This window comes from Aotus nancymaae, unplaced genomic scaffold, assembly GCF_030222135.1.
Source record: "Aotus nancymaae isolate 86718 unplaced genomic scaffold, 86718_ANA_hifiasm-v0.15.2.pri h1tg000015l_0, whole genome shotgun sequence".
In the NCBI taxonomy this organism is placed as follows: Eukaryota; Metazoa; Chordata; class Mammalia; order Primates; family Aotidae; genus Aotus; species Aotus nancymaae.
The window spans coordinates 11,193,423-11,216,327 of record NW_026988426.1 but is presented as its reverse complement, the minus strand read 5'-3'; the positions used below and the strand labels follow the sequence as shown (position 1 = coordinate 11,216,327).

General features: G+C 34.9%; 1 protein-coding gene across 4 annotated transcripts in view; it reads left to right on the top strand.

Moving 5' to 3' along the window:
• GABRB2 (gamma-aminobutyric acid type A receptor subunit beta2) overlaps positions 1-22,905 on the top strand; it is a 264,711-nt gene that overhangs the window by 142,546 nt on the left and 99,260 nt on the right. The gene's annotated exons all lie outside the window — the stretch shown is intronic.

Genomic DNA, 22,905 nt, shown 5'->3' with positions numbered 1-22,905 from the left:
ATTCTAGATAATGAGTAACTGGACTGCTTTGAGGGTACTCTTAGCCTTTGTGAGGAGTTTTAGCTCTGGCAAGCAGCATGACTGAATCATTGCTGTGAGCAGAAATATGGCATTTATGACACATTGTGAATATTTTTGCCCAATTCAAAAGATAGCTTCCAGGGATAATTAAATTTACATGTATTTTTGAAGAAACTGATTGCATACTTGTATTTCAAGTCATCATTATTTTCAAATTACATTTTTGCCTTACAGAACTAGTTAATGAAATTGGTCCATAAGATTTCAATGATTAACTTTATGTAAATATTTTTAGGATAGCTTTGCATATTCCATTTTCTGAACTTATGGCTACAACTTAGAAGGCATAATAATGTTCTACAAAGTCCAAATTCTTTTGTAATTTCACATTGTTGATGTAAGAATATGCTGAAATAAGCATGTTGCTATGTACTACTCATGAATTTCTGTGGTGAAAGGATGTTTTCTTTCAATTTTGGTATATGTGCTGTCAGAGAGAGCACAAGAGCATTTTTTGTAGAAAAATTATCCTGGGATATCAAATAATCATAGTTGTAGGTAGGTGAAGTGCTTTCATGGATATTATTTCATTTGAGCCTTCCACAACCCTCTCAGATAACGAAACAAGGTCTCTTTATTTTAAAGAACTGATGCCTAAGGATGCAGGCAACACCCAAGTGTTTTCTGTTATTAAATTATAATTTCGACTCGAATATTTAAAAATTAACATGATAGGCCAGGTGCAGTGGCTCATGCCTGTAATCCCAGCACTTTGGGAGGCTGCAGCAGGCGATAATCTGAGGATGGCAGTTTGACACCAACCTGACCAACATGGAGAAACCCCACCTCTACTAAAAATACAAAATTAACCAGACGTGGTGGTACATGCCTGTAATCCCAGTTATTCAGGAGACTGAGGCAGGAGAATTGCTCGAACCTGGGAGGCAGAGGTTGTGGTGAGCCGAGATTGTGCCATTGCACTCCAGCCTGGGCAACAAGAGCGAAACTCCTTCTCAAAAAAAAAAAAAAAAATTAACATGATAATTCAGTAGGCTTTATGTATCTCACTTCAATTCACAGTCATCTTGTTAAATAAGGTCGATATTAATATTTCTGTTTTTACAACTAGGGAGTCAGAATGAAGAACATAAAGTGATTTGTCCAAGATCATTCAGCCACTTAGTGGTACAGTGGCTCTGTGCTGATGTGGAGGATAGCTGACTTACTTAGTAAAGACACTGATTTTGGAGGGACCAGATGAACATAGCCTTATTCTAAAACCCCTTAGTTTAAAAAGCAAGAAATAGGCTGGCCTTATGGAAAACTGGGGCTTATTCATAGACTGTTAGCAAATCATTGCTAAAGAGAATTAGATATGGTGTTATATTAATGATATACATGATATCCAGGCTCTATTCTTGTAAATAGGTTGTTTACTAACCAAACATTGAAATGAATTTAGGATCCTATTCCTTAAACTACTAGTTCTCCAACTGATGCCTCTCATTCCATCTTATTTATTCATTCCTTTACTTTAATCATACACTAGGCATTCATTCATTCTCATTCTTTTTGTCTGTTATCTTTTCCTCTCTCATCTTTCTCATCCCATCTTTCTCCTCATCTCTCTCTTTGTCCTTCTCCCTGTCATTCTCCCTCCTCCTTCCCTCTGTCTTTCCCTCCCTTCTTTCTCTGTTTTTCTCTTTTCCTTCCTTCCTCTGGCAAATGAAAATTAACCTAACTGTGGCATTGCTAAATTACTAATACCTTCTCAGCATATCAACAATCAGTGTATTGGGTCAGTTCAGGAAAGGATAATATAACCTGACTCTGGGCAGCTTAGAGTCGGGAAACATTAGCATTGAGATAATTGTACATCATTCATTCACTCAGGAATTTATTTGTTCATTAAATTTTTACTGAACTCTAATCATTTGCCAGGTATTGTAATAAGCTGTAAATATATAATAGTGAAAAGCAATATACAATATCCCTGGCCTCCTTTATTAAGGTGAGGGAGATAGATATATAGGGGTTATGTAGCCCTAATCTGACATGCTTTAGACCAGAAGTGTTTTGAATTTCAGATTGTTTCAGATTTTAGAATACTTGCAATATATGTTAGTGGCATATTACCATACTTAGCAGTTGAGCCTCCCTAATCCAAAATCTGAAGTGCTCCAATGAGCATTTTATTTAAGCATCATGCCAACACTCAAACTGACTTGGATTTTGGAGCCTTTCATATTTCAGATTTTTGGATTAAGGATACTGGATGTCTAATTTAAATCAATACATGTATGAATATAAAATTACATTACTAAAAAGCGCTGCCAAGATAAAAGTATTTAGTTCTATAGCATATTAAAGATAGCCTGTTTAAAGCAAGCCTTGAAATAAAGTACAGAGGACTTTAAAAGGTTAATATGGACTATATCAACTTCATAACATGTCTTAAATATGGAGGGTTGGGGATGTTCTAGAGAATTCATGAGATTTGCAGAATTAAATGAGTCTTGATAATATTTATCACTATGAAGGCCATGAAACTTAACTGCTAAAATCGAAAGGAGAAATCCACTCCTAGGCGTTCCCAATTCCATCTCCTAAAGCCACCTTTTACCTACATGTTCCTGTTACCTGTGTGGTCAGAGGCAACTCATCATACTTTGTCAACATAGCATGCATCGTGTTTGTATCTTTCTCTGAAACTTTGAGTGCAGGTTGGGAAAGGGGCACTGGAATATTTGCCAATTTTTCTAGGGAAATGTCACCCGAAAAGCACCAAACAACAACAAAGTTACGCCAAAGCCTACATAAACAAAGTTCTTTTTAAATATTCTTGCTGTTTAGGAAAGAGTTCTAGTACAGAAATAGTGAATCTTCCCAGGTGTGCCAATGCTTTGGTAATCTCATGCTGCTGTGTATAATTCAGGACTGTTAGTACAAGTCAAAGATTTCTATCTTTTAAAAAAAAAGTAAGCTTTAATCACATTGTCAAGAGGACATTGAAACTCATTATACTGCAAGGCCACTTAGTATGTCACATTCAGAAATTAAAAAATAGTGAAAAGGGGATGGTGGAAGTATTATATATCTGTGAAATGTGAATAGTCAGGGTGTTACTCAGCTGTATTCTGTGCCAGCTCAGCTATACAATACCAATGTCAACTACATGGCCTCATTATATCCACCTCCTACCCCGCTCTGGAGAAAAGCTACCTTATCTAGCGTCACTCTGGTTCCTGGTTTTCCACTTAGGGCATATGAACTGCTTGTCTGAAAAGGAATAAGGAATTCTCTAAACTGGACCCATTGATAAGCTGCACAAATTACTAAAAATCCAAAGGATAATTTTTTTTTCATTCATGTATGTGCTTTTGTCTCATCTTATCTCTGAGTAAGTTGGACTGGCCAGCATCAGTGTCTCAGAGAAGAAGTTTAGTGTTCTCATTTTCAACACTGTGGATTTTTCAGTCAATCTCAGCCATAATGGGATCTATGAAGAAGTAGAAGACATAAAACTTTCTCAGCAGCTCTTTCATAGGCACCTTCACAGGGATATACAAAGTGTTTACTGAGACAGCCAGTCAGGTATCTCCTTTTAAGATTTAACAAAAGAAAAAAAGTCCTACACACTGCCCTTTGTGATAGCATCGGAAACCAGTCATTGCTGGCGTCTCACAGTCACTGATTACCTGAGAGACACTGGCAAACTCACCCTCTTACCAGAGCCTCTTTCTTCAGGGGTAAAATGGAAATAATAATACCTAACACAGGATATTGTTATGAAGATTACATGAAGTCATTTAGACAAAGAATCTAACACATTGCTTTGATCCATGGTAGACATCTAGTAAATAGCAACTTCAGTAATTAATAATAATAATTATTATAATAATCCCAGTTTTGGTTGTTATATTTTCAAAGTCCCATACTGCCACAGATTGCACTAATTATGAGATTAGTAAATCTAGCCAAGGAGACCCATAGCCCAGCATCACTCTTCTCAACCTTCGTAGATTTTATTCTGGCCTTTGCTTTGACATTCCGAGTAAGTCTCATTTTCTGCAGTGCTATCTACTTCCTCATAGAATGTTTCAGCCAGCTGTGTCCACAGTATAAAATGCAAATTAATTTATTTTACTTTGGCTGGAGGGAAAAGAATTAATAGCTAGTTTCAAAATCCAAAGATGGATATTTAAAAACACTTTGACATCTGGACTTGGATTAAGCAAAAGAACAGTCCATTTATAAATGTAATCCCTTCATGGTTTTATTAACATTTCAATTGGCCAAAGAAGGCAATCACCCCTGGTGATCATCTAAAGCCTATTTGATTGATACAGCAAAAGGTACATGTGAGTGTGTGAGAGTGTTTTGGTACCGGCATCTCTTCTGCTCGGAGTGTGCACCATGCTTTAGGAAGGCAGAAGATAGAAATGTGCCTGTTGCTGTGTTACTGAATTCCAATTTGTATATCATATAAAGACAACATGTGGTTGGGTAATTGATAGAATAAAGGCTGTGTTTTCTTTATTCAACAATTTTCTTCTAAATCATCCTTACTGAAGAGGTCAATATAGATTGATACAGTGAAGCATTTGAGGTATTGCATCCAAATTTACTACAGCAAAGAGCTAATACATTTGAATTCAGGTTATGCTACGTATTCACTAATATTTCAGTAAACATAAATATAGTATTTTTAAGAACTTAAAAAAATGGAAAGTGCATTGTGTTTCTCCATCCCCAGGTAAACGTTGATGCGCCTTAGAGTATATCAGTCGTCTCAAAACATCTGTAACAGAGGAAGTAGTGAGCAGGTGGGGCTCTGTGCAAATGTGATATAGTGAATAGGAGGGTATTTTTTGAATAGAGATAGACTTGTCTAGTACGGTTTCTTCAAACTAACTAAACAGATCACTTAGCTTCTTTAAGCTGTAGTTTCCCTTCTGTACAATATCGTGACCCTTGAAAGTGATAAGATAATCAAGATAGAGATCTTAGTGCAATACGTGGTGCTGGTAGTTCCATAAGTAGCAGCTGTTATCGTTATAGCATCATCATTATCATTATCAAATTACTCCTGGAATACTGTGCTCAGTTAGAACATTTATCCTGTGGAAGGAACACTTAGGCTAGGAAGGATGGCAATGTTTGAACAGGATAGCTATTTTCAAATAAACATACAATTTCCTCTTAAGAAAAGAGAGTAGACTCTGTGTACCCTAAGGGTAAAATTAACTAATGGTAAAAGATGCCAAAAGACAATTTTGGGCTGAAAGTTAAAAAAAGAAAAGTTCATAGCAGTTACAGCTGGTGAAAAAGCAGATGGGCTGCCGTATTCTGTAAAATCATTTGCTGGGAGTAAAGGAATTTTTTCACCGAGCAAGTGATGGGATTACATGATTTCTAAGTAGCTGTAGGTTAAGGGTCACTTGGCACAAGCAAAAATATATAGGAGTTCAGTTAAAGGACAACTAGGCAGGCCCTGGTATGTGAAGATGCAGATCCCATATGCATATATCTCTGAGAGCAGTGCTATTTAGGAAAAGATGAAAATCACATCCCTGCTAAAATTTAAAGTAGAACAGCATATGTGTTTTGCTGATGGTCTGTTGTTGTTTAGTTAGCAATCTTTCTTCTCTCAGATTTTCCACATAGGAATACATCTCACACTTGTGTCTATGAGAAATAAGGCTAAAACCCTAATATTTTTCTGTCCTTCTGAATAATCTAAACCTTCTTGAATATTTTGATCTTTTTAAGGCTCAACAGAAGAGAAGGTATGTGTGTGTATGTCTGTGCATGTATGTGTGTGAAAGGGGGGTGTAAAGTGTAGGTGTTACATAATGAAGCTAACAAATCTTTTAGGTGATCTTTGGGTTATTTTAAATTAGAAAAATACTCTTGTAAAACTCTAGTGAGGCTTAGTTATTTATTGAGAAAAAAGCAAAGAGCATTGCAAATGCTCCATGGTGTTACTGCATACAAATTTAATTTGCATCACTGTCCTATTTTGGTATTTTCTTGAATTGTATCCAGTGTTGTGGAAGTGAGGAATTTATTTTTCCATCCTTGCTGTGTGACGATACTTTGTTGGAATGTGGTCTTGGTTTAACAGTCAGTCCCTCATGACCATAGACAACTGCTTGGATGTGCAGGTAGAACCTCTGGCATTTCCTGTGGATATTTCTGACCTTGATGTATATCTGAACTCGAAGACTCTGCCTTTTCAATTTTTCCATTATTAGAAAGTAAAGTAGTGACTTGGATATAAAGGATATGTCTTAGCATTGAATATGAAAAATAACACTAAGAACCCTTCCTATCTAAAGTGATTTTTCCCCTAGTAAAGAGAAATCTTATTTGTTTAATTTCTTCTTTTAATGTCTCGATTTTTCTCCCTCTGAGGTTTGCACTAAATAGATCGTTGGTCTTCTGTATCAATCTGCCATGGATCTGAACTGAAATTTTAAATTCTTATCTTCCAGATTGCTAACATTCATTTTATTCTAAAGAAATTATTGTTAGTAAATATTTTCTTTTGGCAGTCATATTTTCAGTTTCTAAGAACTCTTCCTTATTATATGGTTACTTATTTTCCATAGTCACTTGTTCTCATGGAATGTCCTTTTGGTTTTAAACATGAAAATTTAAGTTATTTTATAAGTTTTCTGCTCTGTTCTTCTTTCTTTTTGTGATGATGTATGTTGGCTTATCTTGGTCTTTCTTTTCTCATGCTGATGATTTTCTTCAGATGTCTGCTAATCTTATAAGTCAATTCGTATTTGTAAATAAAAGACTAATTCGACCAGATCGAGTCTCTCATATGGGTTTATAGAACCTATATGCATTTACTCAGCACTTTCACATGATGGTTTCCATAGCCAGCCTCTTTACTGAAGAGGATGGGACAGGAGGAGAACTGGGCTTGCTCACCAGTCTCCCTCTTTAAGAGAATGTGCTAGGACCTTTCACAGATAACCACGACTTTCATCTGAGCCTCTTTTCCCTCTATTTATAGAAGTGCCCAGAGCTCTCTGAAACTCCGTTCTGATTCTCTTCAGTCCAATATCTAAATTAGGAACTAGGCAGCCCCCACTTGTTTAAGGGGCTTTATTACGTTTTAATCTTGGGTGAAATCACCACAGCCAGTTATAGGAAAGGAAGAGATTGAGTCTGGCAGATCCATGGACAAGCTGCCACGTTGAACTTGCTGAGTGAGTCTGGAAATTCTCTTAGCGCATACGTTCTCAACCTTACTGCAAATTTTTAAATCACTGTTTTGTTTTTTTTTAAATTCAAATAATCAGGCCATACCACAGGTTCATTGAATTAGTAATTTTAGAAGTTCTTCAGGTGACTACAATGAACAGCCAGCATTGCGAAGAAGTGTTCTGGAGTGTGATTCTCACATGTGAATGGACAGGAGAATCTCCTAGAGGGCTTGTTAAAACCCAGATTGCTGGGGTCCCATCTCCAGGCTTTCTAATTCAGTGGGCCTGGGTGAGGTCTGAAAATGTACATTTCTAACAAATTCCCAGGCCATACAGACACTGTTGGTGAAAGTCACACCACAGTGTGAAAGTCACTGCTCTGGACTTTAGTGGGAAGATTGGTTCCCTCCTTAGCCCTGCTTCATTCAAATCCTGTTTTAGGTTGAGGTTTCTGTTTTTTAATTTTTGAATCTACATAACCTCATTTACATTCTAACTTTTCTACATTTTTTAATATTTTTGGCTGAATGATAGCATACCTTCCTATTTTGTAATGCTAGTATGGATTTATTAAATATGATAGCATACCTTCCTATTTTGTAATGCTAGTATGGATTTAATAAATCCATACTAGCATTACAAAATAGGAATGTACCTTCCTTTTAGCGTTATTCCTGTATGATTGGAGTGGGGAGGAAAGGTAAATATGCTGTCATAAACTGTAACTCACCTTTTTAAAATACACGTTAATATTTAACTGCATATGCAATATTTAATCCCATTTTTTAATTTAAGAGCATTATCACATGTATCTTATTTTCTGAAATATTCTTTAGAGTATAATTTGCAATTCCTCCCTAGTATCTACATTTTAATGAGCCATAATTTCTTTAACCAGTTACCTACTTTAGAACATAAGTTATTTCTACTGTGTTGCTATTTTAAGTATTATAATTTGTATATGATTGAGGCTGTGTCATTAAATACAGTCATGATTTTATATGTATGAATATATATATATGTTTATATATACATATATTTATATATAATATATATCACTATGCTATCCTATATAGTATGTAAAACTAAGTGTAAATTAATTAAAATTAAGTAAAACTAAAAATTTAGTTTCTCATTTACAGGAGGCATATTTCATGTGCTCAATAGCCACATGTAGCAAGTGCTGCCGTATTGGACAGTGGAGATAAACAGGACATTCACATCATCTCAGAAAAGTCTGTTGAATACACTAATACATAAGATGAATGCATAGAAGTTGAATTTTCACATCATAGAGACTATATAATTGAAATATACAGTTCGCATATCATAGAGAATATACAACTGGATATCGTTCTATAGAAAATTTTCTAAACTTCCAGGATGAGTGTTTTATAGTATCACTTCTTTAGACTTGGTTTACATTCATGACATTTAATGAGACTTACATGTTACATGGGTAACATTTTTCTAATGTAAAATGAATGAGTTAAAAGCAGATATAATTTAATACTTAAGAGACATTACAATTATTGTACAAGATAAGCCTTGAACAGATCTGATAGCAATACAGGATATCTATTTTATAAGGTATCACTATCTGGCAAATAACTAATTTCTACCCTTAAGTACTATCAGTTGTAAGTTTCACTATTACACTCATAAGAATAATAAAATCCTGCCCTGAATGTATTCATCTCATGGTAGATATATTCTGATTTCCAAAACACTAAAATGTAAAGGGGACTCCCAAATACATTTAGAAATGAAATATATTTTTCTATTTGCAAATTATTATTTTATTATTTCTAAGTGGAAAAAAACAGAAACACAATTCATAATGTTATCAAATTAGTATCTCCCACTCTCACAAGTAAAAACCCATCTTCTGGGTTCATTTCCCTCAAGACACCATGAGACTGTTTCTGATATAGTGTGCAAAGTGTAACAGTTAATGAAGGGCATGTGTATACCATAATAATTGCTGACCCAAAGGGCAGAGTGTGAGTAGGCTACCTGTATCATCCTAGCAGTGGTCAAGACTTTCACATGAATCAGTAGACACATTTGGAACCTAGAGTTTTAGATACAAAGAGACTGAGAGGAAGTCTTTTAGCAGTAGACACCATCCCCTGGTTCATTCTTACCCTGTAACATAGAAAAAACATCTATATAAATGCTATGCAAAACCTGGTTAAGTTGAATCCACTGACTTCCAATCCCTCACCTGTAACAAGTCGACTTGTAACTAAATGAGCCTGGGTCTGAGAACAACTCACCCCTTTGACCAGGTGGTAAGCACGTAGAGCTTAGGAATGTGTTGGCACAAGGTTCAGCTTTCAACTCAAACAACAGCAAGGAGCAATTATAAAGATACTGATTCCTGCTTTGGGTTCTCAAAAGGGAAGCATTTTCTTAACAACTGAATGATTTCCTACGTCTCTCAGGACACTGAGTGTTTGATGAAACTCTGCTCAAAACCTGTATTATGTATATTTACCTTTCTGCAGGTGATGGACACTTTCTTTTAAGATTCTAATGCGAATTTTTCCCCTGCTTTCAAATTGCCCATTAGAGCTAAAAAAAAAAAAAAGGAAGTTTAGGTCTTCACAACATATTATAAATCTCTCTGTGACAAATTTCATAGGAGGAGGGTGGTGGGAGTGCAAACGTGTTTACTTAGTTTTCTTTTAGGCTCAGGAAAGGTGCCAACAATGCCGTCATCCTGCAAAAACTCTCTTCTTGGCTGGGCTTCATTTTATACTTGATCCTAATTAGGTGAAAATGCCACATTTGCTGATTTCTTAGCATTTTTAGTGAATGCTAGAGAGCACTTTGTGAAACCTGATGTGAACATCATAAGCCAGAGGCGTAAATACACCCACAAACCTTCCCTGAAGCGTTTCCAGAAGCCTCCTGTTGTTGGTGTTTGATAGTTGCAGCCCATTGAACTGCAACACAGACTGACTTCTCTCAGATCCTGGACTTGGCTTCCTGTGTTACTGCTTGAAGATATTTTTCTTTCCATAGATCTTCAATAATGCATGCTAGTTTTTGCAAATCAAATACCTCTTTCTTCATGATAGTCTCCTGAGTCTACCATCTACCCCTGCTCACACCTCCATACATTATCAACCTCACCATCAGTAGTAACTATCCTGTATTAAATGCCTACTTTGTGCCAGATCTTGTGCTATGTACTTAAAAACAAAATCTCAACAACCCTCTGATGTGGCAGCTACTTATATTATTTCCTCTTTACAGATGAGGACATGGGGCCTTGGAGAAGTTGTATAACTTGCATAAGGCCACACATGTTAGCAAGTGAATGTATTGATTAAGATTTAGTTGAAGAAAATTGAATCCAATAAAGCTAGTTTTAACAGAAGGGGATTGTTTAGATTAAGGAATTATTGGATAGACCGAAGAAAGAGATGTGAGGCTGTGTTTTTAGAGATGACTCCCCAAATTACAGCCCAGTCATGTATTGCCAAGGCAGCCGCTATTCCTGCTGGTATATTGGGAACACTTGCGGAATAAACTAGCCACTGCTCTAGCTGCTAGACAGAAACCACGGTGCTTCTCATGTAGTCTGTGTTAACACAACAGATGTTCTGTGCCATGCTTCTCTCTCCATTCAGCTCAGTCCTGAATTCAAGTGCCCTGCAAGTACATCTGACTGGCAGAGTCTGGATCATGTTTAGAACCATACAAAAAAAATTAAGCCTGGAGAGTGTAGTTGGTGGTGAGTCAGGACCCAGTATCAAGCAGAGTGGCTAAGCTGGGATTTAAACTGAGGTCATTCTGATTTTAGAACCCATGCCTTTAATCAGTGTACATATTGTTTCCTTGTTTATGTGTCTAACATATGATTAACGCATTCCTCTTTGTATGATAATTTCATCAAATCCTGCCTAGTGAAGTAAGTGTATCCTTTCAGTGGACATTTCTTTGCCTGTCCCATACCCAAACACTGTATCTGAAGAATTCCTTACTTTATGAGACAGAGCCCACCTCCATAACAAAAGTTAAAAAAGCCAGAGAGTCATCTTCTCAGTCACCCTTACAACTAGAGGGCAGGTGCAAAACGAAGGCACCACCAATCACGTAACTTTGAATTGGAAATTGGTACCAAAAAGTAAAACAGTGAAAAGATTGAAAAGACTGAGACTATTCTGGCCAACATGGTGAAACCTTATTTCTACTGAAAATACAAAAATTAGCTGGGCATGGTGGCACGTGCCTGTAGTCCCAGCTACTCAGGAGACTGAGACAGGAGAATCGCTTGAACCCATGAGACGGTGGTTGCAGTGAGCAAAGATCATGCCACTGCACTCAAGCATGGGCGACAGAGCCAGACTCTGTCTCAGAACAACAACAACAACAGTATCTATGGAAAAGTCCAGCCTAAGAAGGGCGGCAGCTGTGGGAGTGGATGGCAAGTGTTTAGTGGCACTTGCTGATGGTATCTGCAGTGAAAACTGATGCTCAGTGAAGGTGGCACTGATAACTTCACAGGTCCATTTCTGCCCTGAATATTGGTCATTGTTGCTGACTGCATGGTTTCCACAGTGGGTCCCCTGCCTTCCATGATGTGTTCAATATCAGTTTAATTTAGCCAAAGTTTGCAATTTAACCAAAGTATTCTGTTGTTTGCAGTTAAGTACTTTGACTGCTATGCTTCTTCAAGGAAGGATTATATCCTGTATTATCTTTTATCTCTTCTACTGCTTTATATATGACAAGCAGTCAGGAAATTCATCAATTTACCTAATTCCACTAAAGTTTACTCTGGATATAGGTCCTCTCAAGAGAAAATACAAAATAGTGAAATTAGGACTCCCCTAATGTATATGACCCTCCACTGGGATTTATAACCCTTCCTGCCCACAAACCATTTGATGAGTGATTTCCGGCTACTTAAATAAAATGAAAATATTAGGTACTTTATGTAAATTATCCTATGGTCATATTTATTTATCTGTCTCTATCTATCTATCTATTTATCTATCATCTATCTACCTTTATATTTATTTATCTGTCTCTATCTATCATCTATCTACTTCTATTGGTTTTTGAACACTTGTTGTGTACTAAATGCCTTATGTTCATTTTCTCATTGTAGTATATCTACCCTATAAGAATAAAAGGCACAAAGAGATTAAGTAAGTGTCACACAGCTAATGAGGTGTGAAGTCAGGATTCAGTCCCAGACAGTCTATCCTGAGATGTCATGCTCTCAATCAGCATAACACCAAGCTACATCTGCATTTGAAATATACTGAGAAAAAATGATGCTTAAGTCATATAAGCATTAATGTCAGAACTGGGTGTTAAGGTGTTAAACTGTTTTAAGATAGGAAGTGATTCTTGTGTCCCTTTCAGTCCTTGTTATACATTGACAGCATGAGTATTTTAGTATCACAATATCCATAAATTGGTCAAGAATATTTTAAATCACTGCTACTCACTTTGTTTCTTAAATTTGTTTCTGATAAACAGGACTTTTTTTAAAAAATTATTTTTAATTAAGATAAAGTCACTCTATTTGTTATATTAATTGATTTCACATGCCTCGTTTCACTACCTTTAGAAATAAATATTTATTATGGTTATACATTGAGGACTTTTGTTTATACTTAAAACTCTTACATAGGCCGGGCGCGGTGGCTCAAGCCTGTAATCCCAGCACTTTGGGAGGCCGAGGCGGGTGGATCACGAGGTCGAGAGATCGAGACCATCCTGGTCAACATTGTGAAACCCCGTCTCTACTAATACAAAAAAATTAGCTGGGCACGGTGGCGCGTGCCTGTAATCCCAGCTACTCAGGAGGCTGAGGCAGGAGAATTGCCTGAACCCAGGAGGCGGAGGTTGCGGTGAGCCGAGATCGCGCCATTGCACTCCAGCCTGGGTAACAAGAGCGAGACTCCGTCTCAAAAAAAAAAAAAAAAAAAAAAAAAAAAAACTCTTACATAAAGTACTACTTGGGTATAAATTTAATTAAATATACTGTCAAATGGTAAAGGTTGGTGGATAGAAATGGGAAAAATCTATTACAGATGACCTGGCCTTGAACTGTATAATTGTGGCTGTTTTGAAATATAATTATATCAAAATCACTTTAATATGTGAGCAGAAGACAGAAAGAATTATAAATTACTTATAGACACAGAAAAGTTATTTGAACTGTGTCTTTCTAATTCCACTGTTTTCTTATTAGTGCTTTAAGTAAAATTCATGCTAACTGGATATAATTTTTTGATAGTGAAGATACATTAATAAAATGTACCTTAAAGTTTAACAAAAAGGCTCTTTTAAGTTTCGAAGAAATATCTTCAGTGTAAGATGAGCAATAGCTACTATTTGGAATGTCATTTTGTGCTACACATTCTAGGTAAGCTCTTTACATTTATCATCTCATTTAATCTTCATGGCAGCTCCTTGGGCAGGTATAATGTCATCCCTATTTTACAGATAAGGAAGCTGAGGGTTAAAGAATTTAAAATCCACATTTTGAAGTGTTGAGATTGGAATTAATTTACTCCTAAAAGTCTAATTACAGTCTGGTAATTTGTTAAGCTATTTTTTATATTTTCTTAAGGTAAAATTGACAAAACTGAATATACTTATACGTAAAATGTGATATTTTGATATATGAATACATTGTGAAACGACTAACACAAACACAGAGTTTGATCATTTAACTATGCTGGTGATACTCATTCATTTAGTTAATAAAAACAGTACAGTCTCAAAAACACAGGCATCCTGTAGCTGATAATCAGTTAATACATACTTACTGATACTTCACTAGGCTTGGAAAACTGTGGAAAGAATTCAGAGAAAGTATGTAAAAAGACTCTTTCAAGAGCCACAGAAGGAATATATTATTAACAAAAATGGGTTTGTTATTCTCATTTTCAAAACCCTTTCTCTTCTGGGAAACCAGAGACGAGGAGAATGCTGTAGCTGTTTTTCCAGAAAGAAAAAGACAGATGATCTGCCCAGTTATCCAGTGCCAAATAGGAGGTGAGTGACAGTCCTGGAGCCATGAGAAATCTTCAGTCCCTCTAATCACAGCACCCTGACTTACTAAAGTCCCAGCAGGCTATGATCTAACTCCTCCCTAGGAGAAACGGATGGGGTTTACTTGGGCTCAGTACGGTTTTTACTTCCCGATGAACCCATTATTTTTCTAGGCCTTGTTTCTGGTATTTTAAGCTTTTTGGTTTACCATTGTGTGAAGCTCTAAGAGCCCAAAATATCGGAACAATTTCTGAAGCACAATATGCCACATGGAAGACAATTGTCTAAAATTTCCACTCAAAGAAAGTAAGTTTTTCTCTTTTTTTCTTTGGCTATGGAATACAGGAAGAGAGGATCAAAAAATAGAAACTTCTCCTTGACATTATTTCCTGGACCTTCCACTTTTAATCACAAATTTTCCAAAGATCATGTACTTATTATATTCTTGCAAATCACATGGAGTTGGAGAGAATTACCTTTTGATGACAGTAAGGTAGAAGGGATATGGGCTGGAGTGGGCAGTCTTGGCTCTTCAGTCCAACCATTCTTTAAGATCCAGAGAGGGAAGTCATTGTGCCAGAAAAAAAAAAAAAAATCTTGAATAGCCTCAAGGAATTTTTTACTTACTCTTCTCTTTGCCTATATTTCTTCCCTTCTTTGCTTAGCTAACTCCTACACACCTTCAAATCTAAAATCAGATTTCATTTCTTAGTAAAGCCTTTTTAATTTCCCTCTCTCAAAGTACCTGTAACACTTCTTCATAGGAGTTTGCACAATTGCAATAGTTACATGTGTTATTTCATAATAAATGCCTGCCTTTTTTTCCTGACTGTGAGCTCATTAGGTGAGTATGATGATTATTTTCTTAATCATTATGCCCAAAAGTACTGAGGGCAAAGCATCGTAAATCTCAGAACTGTTTGTTGAATATGGATGGAGGAATAGTTGGATGAATAAGGAATAGGCAGTCCCAATCATGGTTTTTAATCGCTTGCTGTCTTCAAGGAGCTCCTTTCTTTTTTACCTTCAAACTCACTAGCTCTTCAAACTATGGAAAGATAAAAGAGAAGGAGAAAAATGGGACTACTCTGTTTTATAAGGCTAGAAACTCTCAGAATTTAAAATACATCCATCACTTTATAAAGAAACTGGGCTCCAGCTATCAGCTGGCATCCTTCCCAATCTTACCAAAGATGAAAGATAAGTAGCTCCTTCAGTGGATGATCATGTCTTTTCTTCTTCATTATGCTAATATGGTAGGTTATATTATTTTATTTTTAATAATAAACCTATCTCAACCTTGCATTCCTAGGATAAATCTCACTCAGTCATTATAGATTGTCATTTAACATGATGTAAGATGTTCTTTTCTAATTTTTTTTTGAAGATTTTTGCTTCAAAAATATCTTCAAAAATTTTTTTGAAGATATTTGCTTCAATATCCCAATGAGGGATATTGGATTGTTGCTCTTATTTATTTATTTTTCTTTTTTCAAAATGCCTTTGTTAGGACTGATATTAGAGTTATGTTGGCCTCAAAATATAAGTGGGGACAGTAATCCAACCTCCTTCTCTATTTTCTGAAAAATGTGTAAACTTGGCATTTTCTTCTTTTTTGAATATTTGATAGATTTCCAAGTAAAGTCATCTGGGTCTGAAGTTTTCTTTTGAGTAAGTTCTTGACAGATTCAATATCTTTAATAGATATAGGGCTTTACACAGATCAGACTTTCAGTTTCTTCATTTGTCATATTTAGTTTAGTTTTAGTTCTCAATAATTTTTTCCATTTATTCTAAAATATTGAAATTTGGCATAAAGTTGTTCACAGTGTTCTCCTATTATCCTTTTAATGTCTATAGTGTCTGTGGCAATAATCCCTTTTCTTATTATGGGTGATTTGTATTCTCTTTCTCACTGATCAGTTTTGCTAGCTGTTTGTCAATTTTGTTAGTATGTTCAAAGAATAATCTTCTGATTCTGTTAGTTTTCTCTCTTTTCGCTCTATTTTTTATTTCCTTGATTTTTTTTTATTATTTTCTTTCTATACTTCCTTTGTATTTATTTAGCTCATTATTTTCTAGATTTTTTTAGGTAAAACTTTGAGCCACTTATTTGAAATCTTGCTTGCATTCTACTATAAGGGCTTAAAGAAACATGTTTCCCTCTTACATTCTCTGCTTTATTTGCTTTCTCAAAATGTTAATGTATTTTCATGCTGTTTTAAAAATATTTTCCAATTAGTTTAGTGATTTCATTTTTGTCTTGTAAGTTATTTTGAATTGTATTGTTTTACTTCCAGGTAGTTGGTGTTGTCCCATGTATAGTATTCTTGATAATTTTTAACTCAATTCTTTTGTAGTTTGTTTTATAGTTTCCATCCTTTTAAAATTTATGGAACATTGTCCATCTTGGGTAAATATATCATGCATTAAAAATATCTATTGTGCAGTTGAAGGTTATTAATACTGTTCTAAGTGTGACAATTAGATCAAAATGGTTAATGGGGTTGTTCATAGTTTCTGTGTTTTTATTAGCTTATTTTCTAGTTCTATCAAATGCTGAGAGAAGTATATAAATTCCTACTACATTTTTTAAATTTACATTTTCTTAAATTCTGTAAATCTTTGCTTATTTATCTTAATACCATGATTTGTGGCATATACACTGAGGATTATTAGGTATTTCTGATGAATTTTCTCATTTATTGTAATGAATTGTCCCTTTTAATCTCTGGTAATATTATTTGTCTCAAAGTGCATTTTGTTGGATATTAAAAGAATCTTTATGCGATTATTCATACTTTTTGCATGATAAATCTTTTTCTCTTTGTTTATTTGGATTTTATCTGTGTCTTTATATTTAAGGGCCTCACATAGTAGAGTCTTGCTTTTTGTACGTTTTGACGGTCACTCTTGGTTTTTAGTTGGATGAGAATGTTAAGACCATAGTTGGCAAACTATGAGTCATAAGCCAAATCCAGCTTATGGCCTTTTTGTACTGCCCACATGCTAAAAATGTGTGTGTGTGTGTGTGTGTGTGTGTACATTTTTAAAGAGTTATAAAAGGAGTATATAGAGAAATCTTATACTTTAGCAGTTCCTTTTGGCCCCATTACCCTTTCCTTTGCTGTATACACTATTAATGCAGCTTGCTTCTTATACTTATTTCTGGGAAATCAAGTATTCTGTAATTTCTCATGAGCTTTCAGTCAAATTTTTAACCAGACACCTTTCATGTTTTTATTTTAAAAACCAGATCTCCGTATGAAATTTAATCTTGTTTACTTTGGTCCTCCTGGCAGTCATTTCTGCATCCCAATTAAAAGAATTTCCTCCCAGAATTGTACTGTTAGCACATTTTATAACCATATTACATACATTTTATCAGAATTGTTAGTACAAACTTTGAATAATATACAAGAATAAGGGACTCTGTCCCATAAATATCAACCCATTAATAAATATTTTATGAACTTACTTAACTAGCTGCAGATTTACTTAAATCTCTAACTTAGCTTTCATTTCACCTACTAATCAGAATGATTATCTATAGACATTCAGAAACAACTGTTTCTGTAAGTGAAGCATGAACTATGAATAGCTAACATCTCTTAAACCCTTTCTATGTGCCAGTCAGTGTTTTGAATTGCGTATATGAAGTAATTAATTTAATCCTGTAAAGTACTATCAGTAGCCTCATTTCCAGATTTGGAAAGTGAAGCATAGGGAAGTTAAACAACATGCCCAAGGTTACACGGAGTGATGGAGTCTGAATTTGGTCCCAGTCTGTTTGGTTCCAAAGCCTGAGCCATTAACAACCTCTTTTGCACCATTCTGTTACTGAAGGAGCATTGCTTTGGGGTCATGAGACCTGAGTCTGAGCCACTGACAAGTGCCAGACTTCAATTAAGTTCTTCAAAGAATGGAAGCATTATACCAGAAAGTGACTAGGTATTCTTTAGCTCAAAATACTATGATTATTCTTGTTTACTTAGCTATTTGATCATTTCTGTATGAAGAAGAAAGGAGAATCATAAATACTAACACATAGAACCTCTGTCAGGGTCCTAGATAAACATATTGTGTCTAACAGAAATAAGCTATGAGCACAGCTCTGTATTCCCTTAGAATTGGATCTTAGCAGGGTTGGCTCCATGGGCATGAGGCCTGGACAGGAACGCAGGGGCCATGATGAGAAGGGCCTCACAGTAATGTTCTGCTGTCATGGTTCTGAAATTCCTAATAATTTATGAACAAGGGACCCCACATTCTAATTTTGCACCCACAAATCCTGTAACCAATCCTGATGTCAATTTTTCTGCAGTAGTCTTGAGGTGCTACACAGATAGCAGAAGGCTTGGCTTGGATTACAGGGCTAGGAGACGCTCCCTGGTTTGGTAACATAATGTCAATCAGTCCCTTCTTAGAGGCAACTAAGGAGCCATCAGCGAATGCTGAGTCTGCTGGTTTTGTGGTCTGTTTTCATTTGTTTCTTGCCTTTAACATTCTAGAAAAGGAGAATTTTCCATTACATCTTGTTGATATCTGCAGCCAACTTCTGTGGGTCAGTACCTATTATCATTTTAATTGGAGGAATAATAAAACATGTTTACTTACATTTTGCATATAGAAGAAAAGATAAAGACATTTCTTAATTTGTTGTCCCCACTTTCTTTCTGGGCATGATTCCTAATGCTAATATATATGCTCTTTTTTTGGTAATGATGTTATGTTTTCTAATCCATATGAGAATTCAGAATTTGTATTTCAAATAGAACAAGGCCTTATTCCACCAGTGAAATATTTCACATCCGACTGTCCCCTGCTCCCACCACCCAGGAAAATATCTCAGTGATTAAAGAAGTTAAAAGCAAGTTGCTTTGTAAAGAGCATAGCCTACTAACCCTTCTTTGATATCACAGATTGTTTAAAAATCTGTCTCGTTAAATTGACCCACAGTTCTCATATAAAAAAAAAGAGGGGGACATAGTTTGCCATTTTAAAACATATGCTCCTGCTTAACAAAGCTAGTCGAAGCAAACCTGTCAAATGCCAAAGTGTAGAGTATTAAAATTTCAACAAAATGTCAAGAGAAATGGGAAAACTGGTGAATTTAAGAAAATCTGTCATAAAGATTGCATTCCATGTTTCTTTCTGCCTAAGTTCGGGTGACATATGGAGGTTTAAAAATATAATCTAATGATGTGTCTTTATGGGAAAAGTTTATATAACCTAATTGCCACAAAACTGTCATTGCTGGTTAATTTATTAGAGTAATAAAAGATGTTGTGTTCTTAGAACTTAGCTGGAATGAGCTCTGTCCAACAACACTGACAGTCCCTGAACCGTAAATTTTGTATTTTTGCCACTTATTTGAAACCTAAGAAGATGCACATAGTTAAGTGTAGGTATCATATGTTTAATCATTTTACTTGGCTTGCTGGTTTGGAAGCAAGAACACAGGTGAGCTTGAGACGATGCTGAAAGCCTTATGTTGTGGGATGAGACTAGATGCAAAGATTTGGGAGAAAGGACATGGAGACTAGTAGTAAAGGTCAGAGAACTTATAAGAAGTGTTAGCTCTTAGATTTCATCAATTTTTAAATTTTTTTTTTAATTTTGAAATAATTTTAGGTTTACAGAAAGGTTGCAAAGATAGTACAGAGATTCCTTAATGCTCTTCATCCAACTTCACCAAATGTTAATATTTTCCATAATCATGGTGCAGTCATCAAAACTAGGAAATTTAACATTGGTAAAAATCTTATTAACTAAACTAGTCTTTATTCAGATTTCAATAGGTTTTCCAGTAATGGAATCAGTCTTTTTCTGTTCAGGAATCCAACCTAGGGTGTTGCATTTAGTTATGGTGCCTAGTCTCCTCTAGCATGTGAGTTTCTCATACTTTCTGTTTCATGACCTTGCACTTTGGAAAAGCCAGTACTCTTCCAAAGTGCAAGGTCATGAAACAAAGTATTCTTTAGAATGTTGTTTAATTTCATTGTCTGGTATTTTCGCATCATTGGACTGGTTCACCCAAATGTTTAATTTACTTATTTAAGTAAGTACACAAAATTCAGCAGAGCTGACTTGAGTGAAGGAGCAGCCGGGCTACATGGAGAAATTTACATTTGGCCACACAAAGGTCAACATGATTAAAATGGCGTAATTATCTATTATGTTTAAACATGGGTTGTAAGTTTATCATATGCAAATTGATTTCATACTTTCTTCAAGGAAAACTAACACCAAGTAGTCTGTGTTGCCTAACTACACATTGCCTAATGGTACTGTCAAACAGCCCTATGAAATAGGCATTACTATTCTTATAAATATTATCATTATTATTATTATCTTTATTTTGTAATTGAGAAAATTTAAACTCATGAAAAATTTAGGGAATTTCCCAGTTGCCCAGCTCATAAATTCTGACTCCAAAGCCCACCTGTTTATTCATTAAGAAATAAAACTTCAGGTTTTGTGTGATTTGGCCTCCTCTGAGAGAAGCCCATGTAAAATATTGCCATCAAGATATATTCTGGAGGTTTTTGAGTTATTCCAGATACTGATATTATATTGGTGAAAACTTTTTAGAAAAAAAGATTCCTTTCCTCAGTACTGCTAAACACATACTCCCAAACAATTCCTTAATCCCTCATTTTCTTCTCTTTTTCTCTTTCTCTCTCTCTGTTTCTCTCACTCCCTCTCTTTTTCTACACACACACCCCCCACAAACATACACATGAGCCCATGAGCCCACAGGCCACATACATGTTATATAAGTGTGTATGTATCTATCAATCTCTCTAAAGATTTAATGAATATGAGATATATTAAGGATCATACTTTTAAAACGAATCTCTCTAATTGTTGAAATTGCTTGTGCTTCAGTACCAAGATGATATTAGTCAAAGTCCAGTGTTTTCCACTGTTAACATGAGCCAGTAGAAAAAATAATTTGGGGAATATATATTAGAAGCCTAATTATCTACAGTTTTCACATGGTAAACAAGCTAAGATCAGATCAGGTACACCTACTAAATTGAACCATCTGGATAATTACAAACTGTTAAAGCTATAGCTTCTGATGGTTTAAGCCTCAACTTGGATGCGTCAAATTCTGGAATTCCTCACATTGTCTGTTATACGAAAGTGCACTGAATTGAAAATCACACATTGTCTAGTTCAACAATCCAATTTTACAGATAAGTAATCAATATTTTCAAGGTCAGTGGTCTGGCTAATGACAGAATCGGGGTAGAACATACAGGTTATAAGTCTCTTCTTCCTTGATAGCCTGTGATTCTAGAAAATAAATGAGTTAGGTATTGGTTAAATAAAGCTTTCTAATTATATGTATTTTTCACATTTTCTTATAAAAAGGAATTATTCAAGGCTTATGGCACAATATATGTGTATTGTATATGATTTTATTTCCATTTTTACCAAAAATAAAGCATAATTATTGTACTCTGAAATAGAGTAATTAATCAACATGCTACTGTTGAAGACAAATTAGAATATGAGAATAGCTAAAGATTTGATGATGTAGTAAACATTATGCTATTATTGGTAGTAAAAAGCTAAAAAAAAGACACAGAGCCCTAAAACATAATTTTATGGAAGATACTGTGTGGCATAAGAATTATTAAATGCATTAAGAATTATTATTTCTTATATCATTGTTCTTAAATTATTCTTTAATTATCAAAGGCATTAAGAATTATTAAATTATTAATGCCAATACGCCTTACATTATCCATCTTCTAGAGTTAAAATTAGTCAAGAATGTATCTATTATCATAGGAGAACACTTGGTCCTGCAATATGTAGTTTGTGTAATAAAAAGCTAGCACCGAAAGCAAATTATACCTCTCAGTTTGAAAAATTTAGATAGGCTATAAATAATAAATTTGTGAAATAATACATCTTTAAATGGTTATTTTTAATAGATTAACAGACTAATTTTTAAAGCTTTCATCTATTGACAGCTTTGATGAATGCTGTTTTGAGTAGCTTTTCTGCTGAATCTTCCAGAAATGTTTTCACAAGTTAAAATTAAGGAGACAACAATTTATGTATGTGACATCCATAGATACTTTTTGCACCTCATAAAGTCACTTTAGAGGAATATATATTGAAACAGTATTTTCTACTCTCAGATCTTCTCATGGATTGTTGAACTTAGAGTCAGCAAATTTACTTCAAGTGAACTAAGAGCAACTTTGAGTTGAAAGATTCATGTTCTTAGTTTATGATCTCAAATAATAGTTTTATTTTCTGTATTGTGACCAACGTACTTTTTTTTGGACTTTGTCTTTTAAAACTTACTGTTGGCTTTGTGTACCAGTTTTATATGGTTTAGTTTTGAAATTTAATCCTTAAAATTGTTAGGGTTTATATATTAATATATCCCCAGATTTAATTACATTTGGTTAATTTTAAAAAATCATACTATTTAGAAAATTTCTAGATATGCTAGTCTATCATAGTCTATTTAAACTAAGTTTTAAAATATAATACTGCATTTGACTTTAGAGTTTCTGCCTTTAAGTACTTTTAGCTATATAGTTCTTTCCTAAAGTAAACAGCTTGACATCAAAGATGGGGTCTCTCAGATCTATTACATGGGATT